Source organism: Mesoplodon mirus (assembly GCF_964341445.2).
Source record: "Mesoplodon mirus genome assembly, chromosome: 10".
NCBI lineage: Eukaryota > Metazoa > Chordata > Mammalia > Artiodactyla > Ziphiidae > Mesoplodon > Mesoplodon mirus.
Window position 1 is genome coordinate 31,665,033 of NC_138986.1, and position 22,598 is coordinate 31,687,630.

General features: G+C 39.0%; 1 protein-coding gene across 14 annotated transcripts in view; it reads left to right on the forward strand.

The window, feature by feature from the left end:
• Positions 1–380: 380 nt before the first annotated feature.
• EPB41L2 (erythrocyte membrane protein band 4.1 like 2) overlaps positions 381–22,598 on the forward strand; it is a 275,854-nt gene continuing 253,636 nt past the window's right edge. For 9 of the 14 annotated variants that reach the window (XM_082633264.1, XM_082633256.1, XM_082633250.1 and 6 more), the window contains exon 1: positions 383–492. The gene's annotated coding sequence lies outside the window, so the exon portion shown is untranslated. Of the gene's footprint in view, positions 501–733; positions 849–928; positions 1,037–22,598 lie in introns of those variants that run through there. The other 5 variants (XM_082633257.1, XM_082633261.1, XM_082633258.1 and 2 more) reach the window with 4 other exon arrangements.

Consider the following 22,598-nt stretch of genomic DNA (forward strand, 5'->3'; position numbering starts at 1 on the left):
ATCAACAGGGCCTAGCCTGGGGTAAAGGTTTAGTCAATGGATTCACTTTGAAGGAATAACTTTTGAAAGTTGACAAAAGGGCATTTAAGATCGGGATTCGCGGGTAACAAAGGCTTGCACACAGGCATCAGCACTCATTATCCAGGGCATCTCCGAGGGCGAGACGCGTCCTTCCAGCGCAGGGTACCCGGCCAGGGCGCGCGGCGAATCCCTAGGGAAGGGTCGCCCGGGCTGGCGCGGGGGCGTGGCCTGGGCACAGGGGGCGTGTCGCAGCCCGCGGGGGTTTCCGCACCCGGTGCGCGTCCGGCGGGGGCGCGGGAGGGGCTTCCGCCGCGAGGGGGCGGGGCTGGCGCGCGGAGTCCTCTGACGGACTCAGCCAGGGAATTTCAATTTGAAACCTACGGGAGGGAGGAGGCGGGTGTTGCGGCCGGCGGCTGGCGCTGAAGCTGGACGGGTCCCTGCGGCGAGCGAGCTCCTGAGTGCGGCGTCCGGGTAAGGAGGTGTGCGGAGCTGCGGAATGGCGGGCCCGGGGCGGGGTATCCCGGGCAGAGCGTCTGGTCCCTCCGGAGCTGCAGGGGCGTCTCGGATTTTTCCTGAGACTGCAGCTGGGAAGCTGATCCTGGGCAGGAAGCGGTGGCGGGACGGTTCCACCAGGAGGGGGAGGGCTGCCGGCTTTGGGGTTTTCTGCGACTCCCTGTCTTCTCTCCTACTAGTTCCCGCCCCGGGGACCGGGTCCTGTTGTTGCTCCAGGCCGGATCCCTGCTTCCCCGCTCCACTGCGGTCCCCCACTTCTCCCTTCTCGGGAGCCGGGGCCGCGTCTCGTCGGCGCCGGGAGAGGTGGGGGCCTGGTGAGGACTGCGCCGGCCCCGCGGGGGTGCGGTGGGCTCAGGATCACGCGTCCCGGGCCCCGCGGAGCGGCTGCAGGAGGGATCCGGCTCCATCCTGGGCGCGGGCCGCGAGCCGCGGCGCGCGAGCCTGTCCCAGTTCGGAGCGGCCGTCCTCCTTCGACTGTTGGCGATGAGCGCGGGGGCTTGGGGTACGCGGCGGCGGCGTCGCCCTTCTGGAGGATGATTTTGGGAGAGGAAACGCAGGCGAGGACGCCGCGCGTCCCTCGGCCGACCGCGCGCGTGGGCGCTGCGTGGAGCCGGGCGAGGGCCGCGTCAGTCCCAAGCACGGTGCGCGTCCCCCGCCGCCACTCGCTCTGTCCCGCAGGACGGGTGCGACCTGGCCGATTCGGAGAGAAGCGCACGTTTTGCTCTCTAATCCGTGCAGTCCCGGCACTCAGGCCATCTCACTACCCATGGCTTATTTTTCTCCTCTAGATTTGAGGGCAGAGGGTTGGGAGGGTTGTTAGTTGAGCTGCAGGGGAAGGACCAGGAGAACAGAACAGAAAGAGCAGGGTTGGAATCGGAGTCTAAATCTCCAGCCCCAGACGCTGCCTGCGGCAGCCGGGATGTCTACTGGAAGCCGTCGGTCATCATGCTTCCCGAGATCGCTCATCTCCCTTGAGGTCAGGGTTTTTTGGTGAAGTGAGACGAGCTCTCGCCTAGAGTCTATTATTTTTTTTGGGGGGGTGTCTCTGTGGAGCCCTCCCTATTGACCTAGGACGCCTTAAATTACATTTCTTATCACCACCACCGGTGCCCGTTTTTAAGAGCCCTGGTGGGGTGCGAGGGAAGGTAGAACCTAGAGGACCTGTGGATATATTTTCTCTTTTCTGAATCACATCTTTTCCTCAGTTTTTTGAACTTCTCGCATCTGAAATGGCACGTGTATGCTAGACGTCTTGTTCTTGTTACTGTTATTTAACCTTTTCTTTTAACAAATGAATCTTAACAGTTTTTCCTTTATTCTTCCGTTTTATTCAGTGACCTTTTAATTTTTCCCCTTGTTTTTTTCTTCTCACCGGAATCTATTATTTCTGTATCCTCTATGTATAGTACTGTATTGAGAATTAGAATTTTGGCCCATGTTCTATCACATTTCCCACTGGATTTAGGACTTGAGGGAAACTGAGTCAATTTCTTGGCCACAGGAGCTGGGATTTAGAATTCCCAGTCTTTGAACAGGTTTTACTGGGAAACGAATAACACTTCGTCCTATTCAGTTTCTGTTTGGAGGGCTCTTTGCTGTGAGAAATCACTGGATTGCTGTTGCAGCCACGGATGGGGCTGCATTGCAGTGCAATCTTGGATCGTGATAAGGGCCAACTCAATACATCCATCAGGCTGACACGACTTTTAGAATTAGGCTGTGTCACCTGTTCCAGGGATCAGTCCTAAAATTCAATTTGAGAATCACCATCAAACCTCAGATATCTACTTTATAGAGGTTATTGGAGAACTGTACAGGTGGTAATGGCTTGGAACAATGGCGTGGATTTAGGGCTAATTTAATCTTATCCTGTCTTCCTCACTTCTTGGGCAGAATTCCCACTGAAGTCAGTAGTGGTCTTGTGTGTAGAAGGACTGCTGAGAACAAGAGGCTGCTCATTTAGATTAACGGGAGGGGACAGTTTCTTTCCTTTTGAAACATCCCTCTTTAAGAAAGACCTAGTCATAACGGTGCTTTAATCTTTTATCTCTAGTCAAAGTAGTTAGACCTTCCAGAGAAAATATGTGGATGAGTTGAGCCCTCAACTTCAGATTCTTGATACCTAAATTGAATGGGGATTGCCTTGCCTAAAACGGCTAAAAGTGATAAAAAATATCATTTAACGAATTTCAGTAAAATTATTACTAACTTCAGTAAAAACTCTAAATTGTTGTAGAATATTCTCAACTGGGTCCGTATATTAAACTGGGTAAATATACAACTGGTTATGTATATTAAAATCTGAAACTTAATTCCAAGTAGAAAGAAGCAGATTTGCAGATTTAGGGGACAAATCTGAAGAGGGCTCACCCCAAAATAACTATGGAAATATAAAACAAGAGAATTCAGATAGCCCTTGCTGTATTTGGAGAGGTAGTTTTTAGTACAGGTTGTGTATGTATAGGCTTTAGTGACCGTCTGGGCTCATCATTAGATTTGGAGGTTTCTAAGTTAGTTTTATGCTGATCTGAGTTGGTGAGCTTGTTAGGTCCTTTGCTTCTTAACTAACCGTCTTGTGGTTTACCCTTTCCAAATTACCAGTTCAAAAGGATTGAGTTTAGAAAACCTATCCAGTCACCAGATCTTAAAAATAGATTTTTAAAAATCTGAACCGTGTGCACGTGGACTTCCCAACCACTTGCTTTCAACTAAAAATACTTGCAAAGATGACAAAGCAGTCTTCAACCAGAATATTTATTGGTAAAATTACTCTGTAATTTAGTAATATTGTATAGTTATGTTTAAGGTCGGGTTTTGCCCTGAATCACCACTCTCATATAATTGACTAGAGAACTACAAAGGTTCTATCTTTGCCACTTTATTTAGGAATGTGGGGTTTATATTTTATATAGCAGAAAGCTAAATATTTTTGAAGATTTGCTTTTGTTTCTGTTTCCACAGGAAAGTATGGGCCTTTTTCTTTGTTTTTTTGAACTGAAGTAGCCTGTTTAAAAGCTATGTGTGGACTTTTTGGAAAAGTATGAATTGCTAGTATTTTTATAAGGCAATAAAATAGTTTATAGGGATCAATACTGCTGAGAATCAAATTTTGCATTTCTAAAAGTCTGTATTGTTTACTTGGGGAAAACAAAGGAAATATGGGGGAAATACCTCCCTACCCCACCTTTATTTAGAAATATTTCCAGTGGCCTTGTTTGTTTTTTTCAGATTCAGAATTACTGTACCTAACCACTGGGTACCCTTACACATTTAAAAGCCTCAAGTAAATGTTTATGCTGGCTTCAGTAGTCAGCAAATACTAGCCAAACACTAATTTACTGCCCTTTTATAGAACTCTTGGAATCTCAAGGCTGGACCTTTAGGAGTCAGCAAATCCACTCTCAGCCCTTTCGCCCTCCCTCCAACACACAAACATTTCCAGCCTCTTTGGAAGGCCTGAGTTAACAGAAGATTTGTATATGATTCCCCCACAGATTCCAGACAGAGCATTCTTTGGGAATGCCATTTTTTGGCACAAACCGGCAACCTGATAGTCATAAGATTTCTATCATTACTCTGGCTGAGCAGTGCCCCAAACTAAAATCTAAAATGGAGTTAATGCCTGCTATCATTAACTGGAGGGGAATGGCCTCCAAGTGTAAATACTACAATTATGTAGATGTTACAGTTAAGCCAAAAAGAAAGAAAGAAATTAAAAAAAAATAAATTTATTTATTTTATTTTTGGCTGCGTTGGGTCTGTTGCTGCGCACGAGCTTCCTCTAGTTGCGGCGAGCAGGGGCTACTCTTCATTGCGGTGCGCGGGCTTCTCATTGTAGTGGCTTCTCTTGTGGAGCACGGGCTCTAGGCGCGCAGGCTTCGGTAGTTGTGGCACGTGGGCTCAGTAGTTGTGGCGCACGGGCTTAGATGCTCCATGGCATGTGGGATCTTCCTGGACCAGAGCTCAAACCCGTGTCCCCTGCATTGGCAGGTAGATTCTTAACCACTGCACCACCAGGGAAGTCCCAGAAATCATTTTTAATATCAGATAGAAATAACTGAGATAGTGATAACTAATGTTATTTTTTAGTTTTTTCTATAAAGTACGTGTATTTCGTATGAGAGAGGGAATACATATGTAGAGTTATGTGAAGTACCTATAACATTATGTGTACTTAATAAATTTGATAAATCAATTTGTTGAAACTTTATATGATATATTGGAGGCGCTTTTAATTAGGATTCTTTGAAAGTTGGAGTTAACTTTGTAGAACCTGGTACTGTTTCATGTAGAAATGTCACGTAGGTTATATTTCATATAGGTGATTTGCTTTTCTTACTCGGGTATTGTTTCCCCTTGTTTTGTGGTTGGCTTGATATATGTGGGTTTATTAGATGCATGTTTTCCATGTCTAGAAGGGTAGATAATCTATATTTCCCTAAATATCTAGTTTTGGGGATAACATTGATTTAATGAGAATTTTAGTGGTTTTCTCATTTTTTAAAGCGATGTCGCTTTCCCTTTAGTATAGGGTAGACCTCAGGTGGCTTATGGGTGCATTCATACTGCTTCTGCTTTTTTCAAAGACTGAATTTGGACTAATTTCATATTCTTAGTTACTTTTAAAGTAGAAATATATTTTCATATCACACATACTTCTCTGCATTTTTTTTTTTTTACTTTAGTGTATTAGAACCGTAAGGGTCTAAATTCATTATAGATTGCCTCACAAATAATCTTTATGGTAATATGGAATTTATGTGAGGAATAAGAATTATCTTTTTATTTGCTCTGAGAATTATCACAAGTAAGGTTTGCTTTAGGCAGCCAAGCTGATGCTTCACATATGTGACTAAATTGAACTTCATGGGGATGGTTTCAGCTATTTCCAGGTTAAGAACCAGAGGGCATGGAAAGTTCTAAAGTGGTTTTGTCACTTGTTCATCTGTAGGACCTTGTTGTCTGGGTCAGGTAGGAAGTTCATTGTATTTAAATTATTCATGCTTTTACCAGGAAGACAGTTTCCTCTTGCTTTTCTCTTTTTATGGCCTATTTATCTACCTCCATGAAAGAATTTTCAAATACTTAAAGACTTATGTTACCCTCTAATTGCCTTTTTCCAAGAAAATCATGATTTTAAAAACTTTTCACAAAAGTCTGGTTACCAAGTCTCTAATCATTTTTTCCAAGCCCTGAATTCAGGTTTCCAGACCTCCTGATGAGATTTGCAGCTGGACCTACCACCATGATAACAGCAGTGCTGAATTTAATCATATTTTTGAGTTTCCTATATTCTATCAATATATGTACACATCCCAGTATCCTGAAGATACTAAATGAATACGTAGTTTAAACTTCGCCATAATTCTTAGGTCTTTTCTTTTTTCTAAATAGTCTACTTGTTTTTCACCCTTGATTCATCCACCTAGGGTACCAGAAGGGAGGGTGAAAATCATTTAGTTTAGATTTTTGACCTTGAGGTGGGAAATGTGGGGTTAGTGGGAAAGGCGTTGCCCAGGGTGGCCTCAGGGGTTCATGAACTGACTGAGACTGTTAAGTAAAGTGATGTGTGTGTGTGTGTGTGTGTGTGTGTGAGAGAGAGAGAGAGAGAGAGAGAGAGAGAGAGAGTGAGATTTGGGGGAGCAGATTTTGAAAAACAGAAAACGTTGAAAACTGCTGATGTAGTTCTATTCTTAATTTTTGAGATTAGAGAATCGAAGTCTTACGAGATTTTCTGGTTTTTTTTTTCATGTTACCCCATTGCACTTTCATGCCCCCACTGTTGTGCTTATTTCCTTTCAGTTCTTTTGGTTGTCCGATTTTAGCCAGTTGTCAAGGTTAAACTGAATTCTGATATAATACTGACCTCGTATTTTCTTACCTTGAACTTAATGTGTCTTTATTTCCTCACAAATTTCTTTGCTGGAAATATTAGTTAGAAGGGATCAGTAACAGGTCCACAGTGTGGTGCTGGTGAGAATGCCACTTATGCCAGTGGAACCTTGGGTAAATTATTTCTCAAGGCCTCAGTTTCCTTATCTTCACTATGGGGGTGAACAATCATAACCTACCTCAGAAAGTTAGATGTGGATTAAATGAGCTAGTGCTTATAAAATGCTTCACACAGTGCCTGGCTTCTGTGAAAATTGTTGGGTTAAGAAAAGACTTAGTGGGTTGCTTGTGAAAATGTGGTAAGCAGTTTTTTTATGCAGTGGTCAGGAATAATGATCTGTGTGGAAGTAGAGTCTTTGATATGAAACTGTAATTTCCTATGGTGATCACAAGTTAAAACCACTTTTTAACAATTTCAGTATGGTATCTCTAGAATTTTTTTAACTATCCACTGCTTTTGGCAGTACTCAAAAAAGCATATAGATGAGAAAACTGTCTGCATCTAATTTCAGCATCACAGAGAGGTGGTAGTCTTTTTTGTTATGTTGCCTGAGGTAGCTGATTCGGAGGGTAAAACTTGTATGCATATGCTATATTATAACTTCCTCTCTCTACAGCTTCAGTGAACTTGCTGCAAGAAGGCTGTTAGTGGAATTTTTATTGATAGTGTTTAAGTCTCTGCATGTGACATTAAAATGTGACCTTTTCACATCCAGCACATCTTTTCGTACCTGAAATAGATCTGCGGACATATTTTTCCCCTAACAGAGTGTTTTAATTTTAAATTAGTTGACAGCATTAAAAAATCAGGAGGTTTCACAGAAATACCTTTCTTTTAGGTTTCTCTGGGAAAATTGGAGGGCCTTGGCCACACTGGGCCCACGCTCCTCTGTTGCAGCGCTGAGGAGTTCCTGCCCCATCTCGCGCAGGTCATCTTCCTACTTTGCCAAAGTCCTGCCCGTTTCCTTTTGGCTTACTGCTGGACCTTTTCATTCATTTGCATTAGATATATGGCTCCTCTAGACTATCCAGTTTGCATCTCTTTTACTAAATACCAATTTGGAGGATGCAAAAAGGACTCGATCTATATGACCTTCAAGAAGGTGTTCCTGGCAGTGGGGCTTTTCTACCTCTAGGGCCAGCAGTCATTTCCCACCTCTCCCTTTGTGAAGGCTGGCCGCTGGGTCACTGTCAGTCATGGTTTCTGGAGCCCAGCATGCAGTAGGCCCTCGGTCACACGTGGAAAGAATGCTTTTTCTAGTTTCCTCCCAGACTTTGTGACTCCTTCTCAAAGCAGATCGCCTGGTTCTCTGAAGCCTAGTGTTACACTACTGCAGCCCATAGCTGTACCTTATTTGTATGTTATTTGGATTTTTTAGAGGACTTTTTTTTCATTTCATCCTTTAATATTTTAGTATGTGTCTCTAGAAGGTAACTCTTTTGTAAACATGATTGGAATACCACCATCACACTAAAAATTCCTTAATATCATCAAATATTCAGTTGTTGATATTCAAATCTCCAATTACCTCAAGTATCAATTTTTGAAAAAGTTTGTTTGAATCCAGATCCAGTTAAGATTTGCATGTTATAATTGGTTGGTGTATCTTTTTTGTTTTTCTTTAACTTTTTATTTAATATTGGAGTATAGTTGGTTAACAGTGTGTTGTGTTAGTTTCAGGTGTACAGCAAAGTGATTCAGTTATACATATATATGTAACTATTCTTTTTCAAATTCTTTTCCTGTTTAGGTTGTTTGGTTGGTGTTTCTTTAAAGACTGATATGCTCTGGTTTCCCCTTCATCTCTTATTTTTCCTTGCAGTAGTTTGTATGTTGAAGAAACTTGATTAGTTGTTCTGTTTGGTTTCTCACAGTCTGAATTTTGCCGATTTCAATCCTCTAGTGTAGTTAACCTGTTCTTCTGTTCTCTGTATTAGTAGTTGGAGCTAGAAAATTGGTCTAATTCAATTTATTTTCTTTCTGTTTTTCTTTTTCTTTTTTCTTCTTCTTTTTTTTTTTTTTTTCTTTTGTAACATTCCTCCATGGTTTAGGCTTCTATTTGACACTTCTTGCTTGCTTTCCATCCAGGCTTCATCCTGGCTTCAGGTGCTGTCCCATTAGCTTCTTTGTCTTCTTTTTAACCTGTGCTGGACAAGTGCATTTTACTCTAGTGGCTCAGCTTTGTTCTAGGTTCCATTGTATGTAATCTGATAAGGCCAGAAGCACTGATAATAAACAGGTGAAAAAGGAAGAAAAATAACTTTTGGAACAGATGATAAGTCACCTACTGTAGTTGGTGCTTTATATATTATATGTTAATATCCCCAATCCTTCTTACAGCAACACCTTGAAGTAGCTGGTACGCTCATTTTACAGATGAAAAACTGAGGCTTAAAACCAGAATAATTTGCTCAAGGGCACCCAGCTTGTGTGCTGCTAAAACTTCTGTTTCTTCTGCAGGGGAGGGTGAATTATTGCTTTTAATTGTTTGATGCTGCTACTCTGTAGAACTTGAACGTTTTAGGCATTTGTTGGCGTCTACAGTATCTAACTTTACGAAAGATAAGCTTGCTTTCCTAACGGGTTTCTGCCTCCTAGTTTCTTTTGTAAAGGTGTGATTGTGAAGCAGAGTACTACTGTTAGTTGTGTGATTCTTGAATCAAGCTGGAGTGGCGAGTACCCTTCATCTTGTTTTTCACAGTAGTGTAGTGTTTCCAGGCTGATGTTTCAATGTAAGAAAAATGTCCCAGGGTATAAAGCACGTCAAAATAAAATGTGTGCCTCCTTCCCTTTCAGTTTTTATCTTTCAAGCAGTTTTACACTTTTTGCTACTTCATTTACAGTGCAAATAGCATTCCCCAGGGTGCTAGTATATGATTTAGAAAGTCAGGTAATGGTGTAGGGATTATAAGGAAAAGCAGCAGACCCCTGCCTTTCATGTTCCTTCGTGACAGATTTCTGCTCCTCAGAGGCAACTGCTTTCAGTTCTTTTGGTTTTATTATCCGTGTGTTTTGTTTAAAACCACGATATTTTTGCTTTTTTGCTTTTACTATTCTAGACAATAATAGATGTTGACTTTCTACCTTGGTTGGGGTTAGCCTCCTTTACAGACTCCCTCTTCCTGTGCACAGATGCACACTCTTCTGTCCTTCCACAGCACATATAGGCAACAGCTGACCTGTGTATAGTGCTTTGATTGCATATACTTTCTTTTACAACTTTTTGTTTTATCCTGAAGTTAATTGCCTATTTTTTTCCTCATTTGTATAGTTTTCTTAGTACCTACCCTTAATTTAGCTCTAAACTTTGTTGAAAACGATATGGCAAACCATATTCTTTTTTTTTATTAAGGACATCCTTCCTGGACTGGTTATTTCTAGAACTGCTGTGCAGCTGTATTCTGGGGATTGCCCTTTTCCTCTCTTCCTGGGCTCCCGGGTGCCTGGGCTTTGTGTCTCTTTCTTATCTCTTACTTTACATGAGTGCATCCTCCAGTAGTTTCCCAAGAAAGTGCAAATGGAAGGTGAATTTCTTGAGACCTTGCATGTCTGAAAGCAACTTTTTCCACTCTTAAACTGCCTCTTTGTACTCTCAGTTTGATTGCATTTATAGTTTGGCTGGGTATAGAATTCTAAGTTAGTGGTTACTGTCCCTCCGAATTTTCAAAGTGTTGCTCCATTGTATTTTCACATCCCACTGTTCTGTTGAGAAGACTGACTCGATTCCCATTTCTGACTCTGTGTATGTAGCTAGTTTGTTTTCTTTAGAAGTTTTCAGGATTTTATCTTTGAACTTGGTGTTTTGAGTTTCATGATGGTGTGCCATGGTATGGGAGTCTTTCACTCATTGTGCTGAGTACTCAGTGGGCCCTTTCAGCTTCGAAACTCTTGTCTTTCAGAAATATTCCACTATGATAATGACTCTCTCTATGTTCTCTATTCTTTCTGGAACTTCTATTAATTTGGATGTTGAATTTCCTGCCATGACTTCAGGTTTGTTACTTTTTTCTCTCTGATGTCATCCCTTTGTCCTTTTGTTCCCTCTTTTCGGGAAATTTCTTCAATGTTTTCTTCTAATCTCTCTACTGAACTTTTTTGCTTTCCTATTTTTGAAGCTGCTCCTAGGCTATTGAATTTTCTTTTTGATAATGTCCTTTTCTTGTTTCATGTATATAGTTTCTCCTGTCCTGCCCATCTTGATGTACCCCTGTGCTTGCTTTCTCTCTGTCTGGAATGTTCTTCCCTCAGATACCTACATAGCTTACTCCCTTAACTCCTTCAGAGCTTTGCTTCCATGATCATTTATTTGAAAGTACAATCCTGCTCCCACCCCTACCCCAGGGTGCCCTAAATCCCTTCCTTGTCTCTTCTTACTTCTGCAGTGTGTATTGCTGAAATCTGATACCCTTATATTTTACTTTTTGTTTATTGACTCTCCCCTCGCTGGAATGTAAGCTGCATGAAGGCAAATCTTTTGGTGTATTTTGTTCAGTATTTCCAGTACCTAGAATAGTGCCTGGCGCAGAGTAGGCAACTTGGTAAATATTTGTTGACTGAGTGACTGGACCTCCCTGTTTTCTGTATAGAACCTCACCTTTGCCCTCTGAGCACAGAGCCTTTCTTTTTCAAGTGCTGTAGAGTGAACTTCCTGTCTTCTGGCTGCCAAGTTTTGATGAGGGTGTGGGTGTGGGTGTGGTTTAAACATTACTTGTCCTTATTTCCAACAGGTCCCTGTCTTCAACTTGCTCTCCCATCTCAACCCTCAGAGTTTTCTGGAACTTCCAATTCCTAAGGCTCTCAAGCCTTCTCCAACAATCACATTGTTTTTGGTAGGTCCCCACCAAGATAGCAATGCAAGTTTAGGCTGCCTCTGCTCTGCTAAGTCAGTTACTTTGTACATCTGTTTTCCATCTTCTAAAATTCTGTTGATATATCTCATCTGATGGCCCGTCCCCTCCCTTTTTTTTTTTTTTTGTGAGTTTGTACCTTTTTTTCTTTAATTTTCTTTCTGTCATTTTAGTGTGGTTTTGGGAGCGAGCAGAAATTAACTCATGTTCAACCCACTGGATTTAGGGTTTTAAACTGATAAAAATAAATTTCCAAGATTATTGTGGTACTCACATTTGGTAAAAACTGCAGCCATAATAAAATTGTCCTTTTTCTCATGCCAAATGCTGAGTCAAACTTTAGCAGTATATAGAGAGAGACAGAAAAGACAGGCGGTTGAGTTAACATCTAGGGTGGATGGGAGTGGTTGACTGATATGTGACTGAATAAGAAAGTGCTTCTTAGGAAGAGCTCAGAAAATGTATTATATTTTTTTCTTGTGATATTTCAAGGATTAGTTCAGTATACACACTTACAAATTTTATATACTTGAACTAGATTTAAAAATACACAATGAAAACAAATTTGGTGAATGTGTATCAGAAATGGCAACCTTATTAGAGTTTATTGAGTATCTTCGTTTGTCTGTCTTTAGACTGACTTATGATTGGCATACATAAATTTGAATATTCTTTGACTATTTGAATATTCTTTGGTTATTAGAGGAAACTTTGAACTCATGTGGATTCTGCTAAATACTTTAAGGGTGAAAAATTTCATTACTGGAGCATAAATAGAGAGTGGGATTTACACTAATGTAAAGATACACACATTAGCAATTTTTATGTATGAGTTTTGGGGAAAGTGAAACAAAAACGGAGGGTCTGAATAAGGCAGTGGCTGTGAGGTCTGAGAAGCTCTAGGAAGATCCCAGGGCTCCTGAGTGCATGTGATTAGTGTCAGTTAAGTTGCCGAGTGGGTTTTAGGGATTTATTAATTCAAATACTCTGTTCATTAATGTAGAAGATGTTATAGACAAATAGATCAGGACAGTAGTATCTCCCCAAAATGTGGTGGTATGTTAAAATGATTTGAGGTGGTGCACAGATGAATCTTTTTCTTTTAATGGTTAAATACATGTGCATCAGAAAAATATCCAAGTACTTCAAAACTATGATTACATTGATATTACTTAGTATAAGGCTAAAGTAGGTATTTTAAAGTGACTTGCTTAAGGATAAGTATTACATAAATAATAATACAGTAGCTGTTTGGATTTGGCAAAATTATAAAGTAGGTCTGATTACTAAAGTCTGAGAAACTTTGGGCAGGTTTAAAATAAGATTTCTCCTAATAGATAACAACATAAAACTGTATATGCTGACTGTGGCATAGACTTCTAAGTTTTCTTTTTTAGAAATTAACACTGTTTTTATTTTTAAAGTTTATTTTTTGGTTTTCTTATCAAAATAAGTCCTCAGAACATCTTCTCATTCCATTCTTAAACCAATTTTGTACCAGAGTTCTGACAGGTAAGCAAAGTGAGTTAGGAAGGGGTTAAACTTACTCAAAGCCATTCAGCAATTTAGTAATGGAGCTTCAGGCACAGCCAGGGTCTCCCTGTGTCCAGAGTTGTTCCCTCTACTGTGTCCTCTTTTGATGTTAATGGACTTGCCAATTGAAGTTTTCTTGGGGAACTTAGGAAGCCTGCCAAGTTTTATAGCTGGGAGGGCTGTCCTGTAGCTTTTATATATTTGTATCTTGAACCCTGAAGGTAGACAGAGCTAGGTCTTCCAAAAATAGTTCAATAAATGTGTCAACATTTTCAAATACTATTGAAAAAACAAGGAAGTGGAAGTCCTATGGGATTATTGGAAAATGGTGCCAAATGCTTTCACAAGTATTTGAAAAGCAAATGTGGCACTGTGGTCATATGCTAGACAATGGTGCATATTTAGCCTTCATTTTGGAGCCCATTTTTATATGATAATCTTATACTTTTCCCCAATACTCTCTGTTTAATTGCAGACTCTGGGAAGAAAAGCTGCTAAATGAACATTTTTTCTTGAAAAGTTTTCTTTAATTCACTTCTCTTACGGAGAAAAAGGCAAACTTCTGTTTTCTTAATAAAATGAATACAAATTGTGTATGGGAAAGATTAGAGTGACAAGTAATGAGTGGGGTCTGTCCACTGACAAAGGAATCAAGAGTTTATCCACGGGCTTGTAACAAGAACTGTTTTTGGATCTTGGCCATTAAAATCAACATCCATAAAGACTGCATCTTAATTTCCTCAATGCTAAGATTGTCTGTTTTAAATTACGCACATAAGGGAACGTGAATACGTTCTTCCTTCCGAGATCTCTCACCACCCCAAACAGAAAAATAAAGGTGCAGGGAAGATATTCTTCCCTCGTGCAGTTCTGCACTGAAGGGCTGTCGCTGTGGGCAGCATGTGTAGTGCATATGTGGCTCCAACTTTTCTCCTAATTGAGGCCAGTTCACTTTCATCCTCAGTGCTGCCAGCTTCAATGGAAAGACTTGAGGGTGGAATCTAGAGCATTCTATAGATCTGTGATCTGTGTGTTACTTGCTCTGTGCAGCACACATGTAGCAATGAAGGATAATATGGCTCTTTTTTTTTTTTCTCCCCTCCCCAATGTGGCTCTTTTTTAAAGGACCTTCTTTTTTGTTGTTCTTGTTAGGTTTTTTAAGCCATGGTTTTACTGTATCTGATTATCTACTGAAGTGTTTTTTTGCGGAAAGACTGTACCATTGTCAGCTATAGAAAAGTATTTTTCTTTTTTAAACTTTTTATGATGGAAACAAAAATATTCAGAAGTAGAGAGAATAGTAGTGTAATGGACCTCGTGTAGCCTCACTCAGCTTTGACAATTACTAGGACACGGCCAATCTTATTGATACACCCCACCCCCATGATTTTGAAGCAAATTCCAGATAATTTCATTTCATATAATTTCATTTGTAAGTAGGTAAGATTCTCCCCCCCATTGGCATGTGATCACCAAAATAAAGTCCATGTTCATTACTGATTTTGTAGAATTACAGAAATTAGTTCATTTATGGCATATTCAGTTGTGTTTTGGGGATAAATATCTGAATATTGTTTTGATCAGTGAGAGCAATTTCATCTAAGTTTTAATCCATGAAAGCAGTTTCATCTAAATGCAGCACTGTGGACATGAAGGAAATGCTTTAGCCAGTTCTCAAAGACCTAATTTCTAAACCAAATCTGAACTGACTTTCAAATTCTAGTATATTCTCAAGGTAATGTTGATGTTCTATAAATTGTTTTTCCATGGCTCCTGCTTATGTTAATACTAGATTTTAATGTTCTTTTTAAAATTTTTACATTTTATTTATTTATTTACTTGAAATATATCTGAATTACAATGTTGTGTTTTAGGTGTACAGCAAAGTGATTCAGTGATTTTAATGTTTTTAGATTTTTCTTTTTTCTTTCTCTCTCTCACTTCCTCTCTCCTCTGTCTCTTTCATTCTTTTGCTTAGCATAGTTTAGTGGCAATATGTTGGAACCAGACCAAGTGAAACATTTTTTTTTTAGCTGACTGAAATTTAATGGAACTATGCAGTTATGAAATCACAGCAACCTGCCATGTGTATAGTTCTGTGAGGCTGTACAGAGGGGAAAGTATATGCTTTAAACATTTGTCATTGGACTTCCCTGGTGGCGCAGTGGTTAAAAGAATCCACCTGCCAATGCAGGGGACACGGGTTCAAGCCCTGGTCTGGGAAGATCCCACATGCCGCAGAGCAACTAAGCCCATGAGCCACAACTACCGAAGCCCACGTGCCTAGAGCCCGTGCTCCGCAACAAGAGAAGCCACTGCAATGAGAAGCCCACGCACCGCAACGAAGAGTAGACCCTGCTCACCGCAACTAAAGAAAGCCTGTGTGCAGCAACGAAGACCCAACACAGCCAAAAATAAATAAATAAAATAGTTAAAAATAAAAATAAAAAACTTAAAAAATTCATCATATACTAGTTGAGAAATCATACTAGAGCGTTGGCATGACAGACAAAGCTGACACTTAATAGTTGAAGTGCTTTTCCTGATTAACAGGCATGCTTTTTATGTTGGAGATAGTTTACTTTATACTTTAATTTGATTTTTTAATTAAAACGTAGTTTAATATATTTTTTGTAAAGACATCACATATTGAATTAGAAAATATTGATAACAATAGAAAACATTTCCTGAATACTTAATATGTGTCAGACACTATTCTATAGGCACTTTTACATATATTTTCATTTAATCCTCACAGTAACCCTGGGTGGTAGGTACTGTTATCCTAGGTTTGCCTCATAAGAAAACTGAGGCACCACAAGATTAAGTAAATTGCTCAAGGTCACTCAAGTAGTTAATGGCCAAGTGGGGATTTGAATCCAGGCCATTTGAGCCTATAGTCATCACTACTTTCCTATATTATACCTGAGAATATGTAAATTCCTCTTCGTACCCTGTTTGTACTTCATTTCCCTCCCCAGAGGAACCATTGAACCAGAGCCAATGCTACACTATTGTATGAGGGTATAATTTGATCACTGGGTGGGTATTTTTCATTGAGAAACTTGAAAGCTGTGTTAATGAGATTCTACTCATGTTCCTTTACTGGCTTTAGTTATGAAGGAGAAGAGGGGAAAAATGGAAGCAAGTGGAAAGTAAAGTGGTAACCGCTGAAGTGTCTTCCTCCCGCCCACCTTCAAAGGAACATTGAGCCCATCTGTATTGCTGACAGGTCACAAAGGAGCTTTGGAAGCCAGTACTTCAGAGTACCACTGAATCTTCAGTTGAGTACCTTGAAGTACCAGGTATATTGTTGGAACACTGGTCATCGTTGGTCTGTCCTAAAATGTGTAGACTTTGTGGGAGTTTGTCCTGGGTCTACAGTGACTGGAATTTTAACAAACCAGGTACCTGATACTCTCCCCCCCTTTTTTTTTCTGAAAGAAGTGGAGGGTAGAAAGAAAATTGTTTTAGCCCCGAGTTTCAGTCCCAGTTCACCAATTACTAAGCGTGACATTGAGCAAGTGATGTTGCTTCTTGTGTCTGTTTTTCTCTTAAGTGGTTCAGTTGCCCTGACATAAGTCCAAATCCATTTAAAATGTCGTCTGTGGCTCATTCATTTGTCTCTGTTTGTGGAGAAGGTAATTGCCTTTCCTTATAGGAAAAACATAGACAAAGAACTTTGACAAAACATTTGATAACGTTTTCATGGTGTCTTTATGGCAGCATTGGGAAAAAACTGTGTAGTGGAGGGAATCTGTGGTGGTATTTGTTACTGAAATTTTAACCTTTGTCATCTTCTATCCAAAATATTTTTGCCAGTAATTTTTATGATGACAGACAAGGACTGCTGATCAGATTTACAGATTTCATGGACGTTTGCAGGGAAACCAAATAAGGCTTGTACAGATTGTCTTGTTAGCTACAAAATGGGTTGAAATAAGATGAAGGTTGTTGGAAATAAAAGTTAAGTCTATTTAATTATAAGGTCTTTGAAAGAGTTCTGAAACAGTGTTGTCTTGGCCCTTCTTTTCAATGTGAAGTTTTATTAAAAAGTAGTAGATGCCTTTTTATTCCTTTTATTGACTTCTGGTCTCACAACTCCAGTGGAATTGTTCTTTTCCAGGTAATAGATGGCTCTATTCTCAAGTCTATTGAACACATTTTCCCCTATATTATTTTTGACATTAGTGACCAACCATATTGTCTTTGAAATTCTCTCTTGACACCGTTAGAGCTCTTTTTCTATATTCCTTCTGTTCTTTGCAGGCTTCTTTTCCTCTGACTATCCCTTCAGTTTTTTTTTTTCTGTTTCCCAGGGTTCTCAGCCTTTGATTCTGTCTTGACTAATTTCGTATCACCCAAGACTTCACCTACAATCTTAGTTTGTTAACTCAAATCTCTCTCCAGGCTAAGTCTTCCTTTTCAGCTCTGGATCCTTATATGACTTAGAGGAATCTACCAACATCTCAAAGTTTTAAAATGAATATGTGAAATATTTTGTGAAGAATGTGGGCTTTAATTGATTATTTTACTTTGACCTGGAATATTTTGTTCATTTTTAAAAATTAATTTTTATTGGAGTATAATTGCTTTACCATGTTGTGTTAGTTTCTGCTGTACAGCAAAGTGAATCAGCTGTACATACGCATATATCCCCTGTTTTTTGGATTTCCTTCCCATTTAGGTCACCACAGAGCATTGAGTAGAGTTCCCTGTGCTGTACAGTATGTTCCCATTAGTTATCTATTTTATACATAGTATCATAGTGTATATATGTCAGTGTTCATTTTTAGGTACTACATTTTAAGGGGCATGTTGTGTGCACTAAGTATATATTTGTTCAATAAAAATGCGTGGAAGCTTAGACAAACTGAGTCCATGTCCGTGGAAGGGATGTTGAAGTTAGGAGAAACCATAGCGCATGAGGAACTAGCTGTTGAAATAACTGAAGGGGTAAGACTTGCTGGGGTAGGCAGCCTCTTGAGAGCTGTCTTTTGAGCACTGGCTTTCTAACTTTCTTAGGACAGAATCCATTTTGAGATTTTATATCTTGACCCTTTATTCAATATGGAAGTCTATGTGTGTATATATGTGAATAACAAACAAGTTTCATAAAGTTAGTTCTTAGCCTAGCTTATGTGCAGTGTGCTCAGATTTTCTTTTCTACTTAATAATAATAATAATAATAAAATGCCGGTCAACAAACCACTAACTTGATTTCACAACTTACCAATGGACTGATCTGTGTTGGAAAAATCCTTTTTCCATGGATAAAAATAAGAGATTCAGCGAAGGGAAGTTTTCTACCTGGTATGAGAAGAACTTTTTAACAGTTGGAGCAGGCAGAGAATGGAATGGGCTACCGTGGGAGGGAGTGACTTTTCCACCGTTTGAAGGACCCAGGGCAGAGGCTGATAGTCACCTCTTGGAAGGCGGGAGAAAGATTCATTGGGTGGGGGGTGGGACTTTGTGGCCACCAAGGTGTCTTACGAGCCTAAGATTTTATGATTCTCATTTTGATAAAATTTTTAATTTCATTAGCTAACTTTATTCCATATTTTTAAACAAAAGAGCTTCATTTGGGAAGTTTTAAATATGTACAAAAGTAAACTGAATAGTATAATGACACCCCTACCCCTCATGCATTCTTATCACCGAGCTTTAACAGTTATCAACTCATGGCCAGCCTCGTTTGATCTATATTTCTGTTCTCTTCATGCCAATTGTATTATTTTGAAGCACATCCCAGGCATCTCGTTGTTCTGTTTGCACATATTTCTGTATGTATTTCTAAAAAATAAGACTTCTGAAAAAACCCCCACAATACCATTATTACACCTAAGAAATTAACAGCAAATCTTTAATATCAAATATTCACTGTTCAAATTTCCATTTGTTTTTGTTTTCTTTCGTAGTTTTTTTTGCTAGAATTAGGATCCAAATTAGGATCCACATATTGCGATTAGTGATTCTTTTTAATCTATAGGTTCTGTCTCTTTTATGTTTCCTTGTAATCTAGTTTTTTGAAGAAACTGGATTGTTTGTCCTCTGTCATTCACACAATTTTCATTTTGCCGATTCTATCCCTGTGGTATACTTTAACTTGTTCCTCTGTCCTATAAATTGGCAGTTACATACATAGGCTTTTATCAGCTTCAGGTTCAAATTTTAAAATATTTTTTTTGGCATGAATATGTTATCGGTTCTGTTCTTTCTTAAGACCACTCACGGAGTACAGCAAAGCTAATTGTAAAGACGATTGGATTGCTTACTTAGTTCTTCATTTTCTGAAGTCATCCTAAGCCAAATTCCCCATAAAAACAGATGGAACCACTTAGAAGTTTGGGAAGATAATAATCCTCTGCAAACACCACATCCAAATACAAATTACAAGAGTTTCTTGTCTAGCTTCATTTCCAAAAAAGAAAGGGAGAAAGCAGATGCCTTAGTAATTTCCTCAGACCACAAACCAGGTTTTCAGTTAAAGTGAGACATTTTATAGTAAAGTCAGTCTTGATTTTTCTAGCACAATATGGAGACATTGCAGTTTTGCTAGTTAAATTTCCCACCCAGTAAGCAAGTACTGTCAATGACTACTCCCCCGATGCCCTTCTTCCTTGGCAGTTGGAAGTAAAAGAGTAAAAATGGGAAGATGGCAAGTCAGAAAGGAGTATATGTGGGGAATCAAATAATTGTGTTCTGTGGTGATCCTTTTGAAGGATATTTGTAATCTTCTTCTTACTTTTTATTATGGAAAATTCCAAATGTACAAATAAATTGAGAAGATACTCTAGTGAATATCCATCTCCCCACCACGTAGTTTTTTCCCTCTCATGTATAGTACATTTTCTAAAATTGGGTATGGGGTCACACCGCTATTCACCAGAATCTTTTTATCATTTGTTTCATTTGTGAGGCTTGTGGCATAGCCCTTACATCTTTTTTTCTTTGTTTTGTCAGTGTTGGTAAATCTTTTGCCAGGTTTTATTTTATTTTATTTTGGTCCTTGTTTATTATATTAGGTGGTAGGTGAAGAAGATTATATTATCCAGTGAAGATAGGTTGTGATTAGGCTTCATTCTCTGCCTTCTGTTTTAAAAACTTTATATAATGGAAGCCTACGTAAATGAAGAGAGATGGAGAGAGTAGAATAATGAATTTCCATGTGCCCATCTTCTAGGTAATTATCAACATATGGTCAATTTTGTCTCATTTATGTACCCACAAATCCCTCTGTTCCCACCCTGTTTCATGCCGGATTGTTTTAAAGCAGGTCCCAGACGTTATATCACTTCATCCATAAATACTTTTTTGTATGTCTGGTAAGCATTAAAAAAACAAAATAAACACAATTCCATTGTTACATCTAAAAAATTTAATATTTCCTTAATATCAAATATTCAGTGACTGTTCATATTTTTCCATTTGTTTGTTTCATTTGTTTCATAAATGTTTGTATAGTTGGTTTGTTTAAGTTAGGACCCAAATAAGTTCTACATTACATTTGGTTGATATGTCTCTTATTAAATATCTTAATATGTAGTTTCTTTCTCCTCTTTTTCAGTTTACTTGTTGAAGAAACTGTGTTGTTTCTTTAGAATTTCCCGCCTTCTGGATTTTGTTGATTGCGTTTCTGTGATAGTGTTGAATATGTTTCTCTTGTCTGAATTTACTTTTTTTTTTTTTTTTGCGTTACGCGGGCCTCTCACTGTTGTGGCATCTTCTGCTGCGGAGCACAGGCTCCGGACACGCAGGCTCAGTGGCCATGGCTCACGGGCCCAGCTGCTCCGCGGCATGTGGGATCCTCCTGGACCGAGGCACGAACTCGTGTCCCCTGCATTGGCAGGTGGACTCTTAACCGCTGCGCCACCAGGGAAGCCCCCTGAATTTCCTTTTAATTGGTAGGTAGATCTGAGTCTTAATAAGATTCAAAGTTGGTTTTTGGTGGTGGTGGTAGTGGTTTGGAGAATCCTTCATAGTTGTTGGTGTTTATTTCTTATTGCACCGCTTCAAGAGATGCAATGTATGGTTAGCTTCGAACCATATTTTTTTTCTCTGAATTACTTAAATTATGGAACTCATGACATTTTGCCCCCATTTCTTCATTATATATTTGTAAAAAACATGAATATTTTCTCATTAACCAGAGCACTACCATTATATATAACAATCAATGGCCAGTAGTTCTCTAATATTATCTGGTATCGAGTTTATATGAAAATCTCTCCAATCATCCCCATGACTTCCTGTATAGCTCATTTATCAAACCAGGACCCTATGAAGGAGCACATATATGGTTATGTCACTTAAGTCTCTTGTGACCTAAAATAGTCCTCCTCCTTTCTCTTTTCACTGTCTTCTTATGACAGTGACCTGTTGGAGAGATGCAAGATGGCTGCCTAAAGTCTGGTAGAATCTTTATTTTTCTGGGTTTGTCTGGTTGTTTCCATGTGATGGTATTTAACTCAGTGTTTTATCCTCTTTATTTTTTGCAAAGTAGAATTTAAATCTAAAAGCATGATTAGATTCAGAATAAACATTTTTGGAAGAGTACTTAATAGCCAAGTCGTATACTTATTATTGTATCAGATCAGGATCCACATAATATAGCTATCCCACTATTAGTGAAACTAAGATTGATTAAGATGATGACTGAACTCCTCATTTAAAGTTATAGTTTCCCTTTTGAGATGGGCAAATAATCTCGGGGGAGTGAGACTTGAGCACCATACAAATATTTAGTTCTTTATCAGTCTTTCACCTAATAATGTTCGTATCTATTGATGCTCCTTACCTGACTCAGTTATCTCATTGGGAGTGGCAAAACGGTGCTAAAATGAGATTAAAAAAAATTACGGTAAAATACATAGCAAAAATATACTATCTTAACCATTTTTAAGTGTATATGGCTCAGTAGTATTAATACATTGACATTGTTGCACAACTAATCCCCAGAGCCTTTTTCATCTCACAAAACTGGAACTCTGTACCCTAAGAGTTTTATCATTCCTTCAACTTTATAAGCTTGCAACTCTCTGTGCAAAATAGCTTTTTCTCATCAATGTGGGCTGTTTGATTACCATGAAATAGTTTTTAATTTCAAGTGCAGGATAAAACAATTAAACAATTGAACAATTAAAAACTTAATTTTTCCCTTTACCAAATTTCAGAATAAGCCATTAATATATAATAGTTGTCTCAAGTTTTTTTGATTGGCTTGCAGATTTTTATATATTAAGTGCATTTCAATCAGTGCATTTCAATACAGTCATTCTTTTTGATGTTCAAATTGTCCCAACTTTGGCCAGGGGCAAACCCTTCAAGTTGGCTCTTAAGTCCTTTTGACATGACCCTGTTAGGTTTTGAAAGTAAGGAATATGTTTGTTTAAAGGCAGTAAAATTTTCTTTGGAGAATAGGGTCAAATCTCTCTCAGCCATAGCACAAAAAGCATCCATATTATAGAAAAGTGCCAAAGAGCAGAGTAAAATCTGATACTAATTTGTCAACATAAGGAGAAACAGGGTGAAGTTAGATGACCTCTTAAGGCCTCTTCTCATTTTATATTTTGTTATCTTTTACCATATATAAAACTGTTTTATTTTTTTCTTATTAGTGGAACAAAATATTTCAAGAGTTTGAATGTTGTCAGATTTTGCCTTAAACAACATCTTTATTACTTTCTTCTTATTCTGATAGTCAGCTTCCTGGGCCAGGACTGGATTAAAGGACTGTAAATTGGGAAATGTGAGGGTTTCAGCATGTTTTCACAGTTATAAAGTCCATCCTC